This window comes from Sapajus apella, unplaced genomic scaffold (assembly GCF_009761245.1).
Source record: "Sapajus apella isolate SASKATOON/1434 unplaced genomic scaffold, GSC_monkey_1.0 scaffold56, whole genome shotgun sequence".
Lineage (NCBI taxonomy): Eukaryota > Metazoa > Chordata > Mammalia > Primates > Cebidae > Sapajus > Sapajus apella.
In genome coordinates this window covers 12,946,957-12,952,956 of record NW_022436996.1, presented here as the reverse complement: position 1 = coordinate 12,952,956, position 6,000 = coordinate 12,946,957, and positions in this window count along the sequence as shown.

The window sequence follows — 6,000 nt, the reverse complement described above, 5'->3', positions numbered from 1 at the left end:
AGGAGTGGTTCTTTGCCATATTATGAGGACCAGTTATTCTAGGTAACTCCCCAGGAAGAAAACGTAGTCTTGCGTAGGCAGCCGTCTTGAACAGAGAGGAATAGCAGAGGAGGATTCAACTGTAAGCTGTCATCAGCTGACTATGCTACCACTAGGTGTACGGGCGAGTACAATGGCTGTTGCATGTTAACTGAATAATAAATACTAGATATTATTATACTTATTCATTTCTTTATTTACCTATTTACTTTTTAAGGTATCATCTTTTAGAATTATTCTTTGACCTCCATCAGAAATTATTCTGGTGAGACCATTAAATTTATCAGTTCTCACTTTTCTTCTCTGAGAAAGTTATCTGTTTTTTAAAACGTTATTGATTCATAGTGGACCTAGAATAAATTGGATCTATTTAAAATGTAGAAACTAACAAATTTTCTCTCTCAAACACACATGCATGCATACCTGCGAAACCATCACTGCAATCAAAGTGTGGAACATATTATCCATCCCTTCCAAAAGAAACCTCTTGCTGATTTGTAAATAACTATCCCTCTACCCTAGCCCCCAAGTAGTAACTGAGCTGCTTTCTGTCACTATACACTAGTTTGCCCTTTTAAGAATTTTATATTAATGGAATTATACTTTTTTGGGGGAGGGGGTCTGGCTTCTTTAAATCAGCATGACTATTTTGAGATTCATCCAAATTACAGCATATAGTGTATCAATAGTTTATACTTTTTTATTGCTGAATGGTGTTTTATTGCATGGGTTTACTGCAATTTATCCATCCACCTGTTCATAGATGTTAAGATTGTTTCAACTTTTTAGCTATTCTAAATAAAGCTGCTACTAACACTCAGATGCAAGCTTAGTATAGATATATCCTTAAGTTTCCCTTAGGAAAATATCTAGGGAGGGAATGGTTTGGTCAGATGTGTGATTAGCAAATATTTCTCCATCTGTGTTTTGTCTTTTACTATATTTAACAATGCCTCTTGAAGAACAGAAATTATTAAATTAATGAAATCTTGTTTATCAACGTTTTCTTTTATGGTTTATGCTTTTGGTGTTGTATCTAGGAAACTTTTGCCTTACTTAAGGTCAAAAAGATTTTCTATGTTTTTTGAGTTATTTAGGCCTATAAACCATTATTGATTATTTTTTCCATAAGGTATAAAGATCAAAGTTCATTTTTGACATACTAATATCCAATTTTTCCAGCAGCATTTATTAAAAAGACCATCTTCCCTCCACAAAATTAGCTACTTTCAACAAATAATATTTTTATAAAACAGCCAAATAATATATTTTTAATAGCCACGGCATCCTTTAGTTTATGTATATCTTTTTAAGTGTCCTTTGGTAGTGTATATCTTTTCCCCTCCCCTCCCCTCCCCTCCCCCTTCCCCTCCTCTCCCCTTCCCCCTCCCCTTCCCTTTCCTGGAAGAGTTTTGTTCTGTCATTTACCCAGGCAGGAGTGTAGAGTGCAGTGGCTTGATCTTGGTTCATTCCCCTCGCCTCCACTCCCAACTTCTGGTATCGATTCTCAGTCCTCAGCCTCCTAAGTAGCTGGGACCACAGGCCTCTGCCACCATGCCTGGTTAATTTTTGTATTTTTAGTAGAGATGGGGTTTTACCCTGTTGCCAGGCTGATCCCAAACTCCTGACCTCAAGTGATAGCCTGCCTTGGCCTCCCATAGTGCTAGGATTACAGGTGTGAGCCACTGTACCTGGCTGGTAGTGTGTATCTTTCAAGGAATCATTTCATCTAAATTGTCAATTATTGGCCTGCAATTATTCCAAATTTTCATTTTAATGCTTTGCCTATATATAGAATCTGTGATCACATCATCTTTCCCATTTTTAACTGGTAGTGTCTACTCTCTTTTTATTGATTGTAGTTTATTCTATTGATCTCAAAATAATGGCTTTTGGTTTCATTAATTTTTAAAATCATTTTTCTGTTTTCTTTCTTTGTTGTCTGCTCTGATCTTTGCTATTTCTTATACTTTCTTTGGAATTAATTTGCTCTTTTAGTTTCTTAAGGTAGAAACTGAGATCATTGGTTTGAAATATGTCTTCTTTTCTAATATAGACATATGGTTCTTTAAATGACTATTTAACTACTGCGTTAACTGTGTCCCAAAGGTCTGCATATGTTGAATTTCAATTTTTATTCATTTACTTGTAAAAACTCCGTAAGTTTAAAACATTTTCAAAATACCTGGGATTGTTTATATATCTCTGTTATTGATTTCTAATTAAATTCCATTGGGGTCAGAGAACATATTTTGTACAATTTAATGTTTTCAAATATCCATGAGTCTTGTTCGTGGCCCAGAAAATGGTTCATTTTATTAAATGTTCTGTGTGCAATTGGAAAGATTGCATATTCCGCTTCTGTTGAGAGTGCTATACATGTCAATTAGGTCAAGTGGTTAATAGTTTTGTCCTTTATGTCCTTTCTGATTTATATTCTTATCTTTTGAGAGGATGGTGTTGAAATCTTCAACTGTAATTGTAGATTCTTCTATTTGTCCTCTCAGTTTTATCAGATTTTACTTAATTTATTTTGAAAATCTGTTATTAGGTACATAAATATTTGCAAGTATTATGTTCTCTTGATATATTGATTCACTTGTAATTATGAAATGACACTCTTTACGCCTTTTAATAATTTTTTAAATACACTAATCTGATATACCCTTTTTCCATCCTATGACTTTTACCTTATTTATGTCTGTATACTGAATATGCTATTCTTTTAGGCAGTGCATCATTCATGTGTTTACATAATTCATACCTTTTAATCTAATCTGACAATATCTACTTTTTATTCATGTATTTAGATTATTTACATTTGACATGAATATTACCACGGTGGCATCAAATCTAATGTCTTGCTTTTTGTTTTCTATTTGTGTTATCTTTTCTTTATTACTTTTGCATTCCTCTCCTGCCTCTTTTGGCATCAATACATTTTTTAATAATTCCATTTTATCCCTGTTAGTGTCTTAAAAGTAAAACTCTGTTATGTTTGTAGCTACTTTATTGTCTATAGTATGTGTCTTTAAATTGTCAAAGTCTACTTTTGAGTGATAATGATACCACTTTACGTGTAGTGTATATACTTTATAATAGAATATTTCAATTTCCTGCTTTGTCCTATTGTCATACAGTCTAATTGTTATAACAGTCTACCTGTCATAAGTGAAAAGTTCATTGTTGTTATTTTTACTTAAAGCAGTCAAATGTCTTTTAAACTGTTTAAATATTAAGAAAAAATATTAAAAATAAATTTACACATGCAGGTACATTTCCAGTGTCCTTTGTTTTTGTGTAGATATTTATTTGCAGATGGCATTATTTCCCATTATCTTCAGAAATTCCTTTACTCTTTATAGTGTAAGGCTGCTGCTGCTGAGTCCTTTTGCCATTTTTCCTTCTGAATTTTTATTTTGCCTTCATCCTTGAAAGCTATTTTTTTCCGGTCATATAGTTATAGGTTAAAAGGTTTTCTTTTTTTGTCCTCTGGGCAGTCCATTGCGTTCTGCCTGCTACTGCTTACAACGAAAGGTCTTCTGTCATTCTTATTTTTGTCCCTCTACACACAAACTTTTCTTTTTTTTTGAGATGGAATCTCCCTCTGTCACCCAGACTGGAGTGCACTGGCGCAATCTCAGCTCACTGCAACCTCCACCTCCTGGGTTCAAGTGATTCTCCTGCCTCAGCCTCCCAAGTTGCTGGGATTACAGGCACATACCACCACACCCAGCTAATTTTTGTATCGTTAGTGGAGACAGGGTTTTACCCTGTTGCCAGGCCTGTCCTGAACTCCTGATCTAGGTGATCCACCTGCCTCTGCCTCCCAAAGTGCTGGGATTACAGGTGTGAGCCACCGTACCTGGCCAAACTTTCTCTCTCTTTTTTTCTTAAAGGTTATAGGATTTTTCTCTTTATCACTGATTTTAATCAATTGGCTATACTGTATCTTGGTTTATTTTTCTTCTTTTTCTTTTCTTACTGTGGTTCTGGAAGTTTGTGGCACTTTTCTTGTCTGAAGGCTTAGAGTACTCATTATGTTGGAAAACAATTAGCCATTATTCCCTTAAATATTTTTCTGTCCTCCGTCTCTTTAGAAGATTCTAATTACATGTATATTTTAAACCCACAGATTTTTCCCAGTGATCACTGAAACTGATTTTTTCCCCTCTCTGTTTCAATTTCGAGTTTTCTATGGCTGTGTCTTCAAGTCTATTGACTCATCTGTTTTCTATCCCATCCATGCATTTGTGATCTCAGACACTACAATTTTAGTCTCTGAGTGCTTGGTTTTGGTCTTTCTATATCTCCTTTTTGCCCTTAATATTTTTTTTCTAGCTTCTTGAACATATAGATTACGCTTATTTCACTTTTATTAGTTTTTCTACTGATTGTGTGATCTCTCCTAGGGTTGTTTTTGATTGAATTTCCCCCCTTTTTTTTTTGCTTTTGCTTTTTTTCAGATTCCTGGTTGGCCCATTGTGGCTTTTACATTGTTGGGTTATCTTTTTTCTCCTACTTTTTAAAATATTCTTCAAGTCTGGTCTGGTTTGTAGTAAAGTTATTTGAAACAGTTTGTTGCTTTTTTTGCTTGCTTTTAAGTTTTGTTAGGCAATATCAGAGTAGTGTTTGTCTAGGGTTAAATTTCTGTTCTCCCGAGGCAAAACTCTTATGAGTATTCTTTTTGATGTACCATGAATTATTTGACTTTTCTAATATTTCCGTAGTGAACAGAGCTATTCTTGGTCTGTGTAATACCCAGGGATTTGTTCATTATATTTCTCTTTGGAGAACTCTAGCTGCCTTGCCCTCCCCAGAAACCAGCTTCATCCCCTTAACTCAGGAATATCACCAGGTTCCATGTATATTCTCTCTCCTTGCACCATGGTGTGAGAGCTCTCTGTACGCAATACCTTTTTGCTCTCCTAGAGAACAGGCACCCTTTTCTCCATCTCTCACGTGTCACTCTCCTTTATGGCCCATTGTCCAATGCCTTGAACCCTGATGTTTTATACAATTTTCCAATTTTTTAGTTTTTTTTTCAGGTACAAAGATAAACCTGGTCCCTATTACTCTGCTTTGGCCTGAAAATGAATTAACAATGTCTTGGCTTTTTTTCCTTACTTAATAAACTTTTTTATTTTGATGCCGTTTTAGGTTTAAAGAAAAATTTAACAGAAAGGACAGAGAATTTCCCTATATTCTTCTAATCACCACCTTTACATACAGTTTTCCCTGTTATTTGACATCTTGCATTAGTGTGGCAGATTTTGTACCATTAAATAACCAATATTGTTACTTTATTATATACTGAAGTCCATAGTTTACATTAGGGTATATTCTTGTGTTCTACAGTTTTATGGGTTTTCATAAATGCATAATGTCATGAATCTGCTATTATAGTATCAGACAGAATCATTTCACTTCCTACAAATCCCCTGTGCTTTGCCTATTCATCCTTACTTCCTCCCCTCAATCACTGGTAACCACTGACCTTTTTTACTATCTCCACAGTTTTGCCTTTCCTAGAATGTCATAAAGTTGGAATTACACAGTTTGTATAACTTTCAGATTGGCTTCTTTCACTTAGTAATGTGTATTTAAGGTTCCTCCATATCTTTTCATGGCTTGTTCACGTCTTTTTTACTGATGATATTCTGTTGTCTGGATGCACTACAGTTTGTTTATACATTCACCAAAAAAGGCCGTCATGGTTACTTCCAAGTTTTGGAACTATGTATAATTTCCAAAACTTGGAATCAACCAAGAACATTGTTTTGTATGCTTATTTCCCATCTGTATATTTTCTTTGGAGGAGTGTCTGTTTAGATCTTTTTGCCCATTTTCAAATTGGCTTGTTTGATTTGTTATTATTGGGTTTTAAGACTTTTTTGTGTCTTTTGGATACACCATTATTAGACATGTTCTGCCAATGTTTTCTCCTAGCCTGTGGCTTGA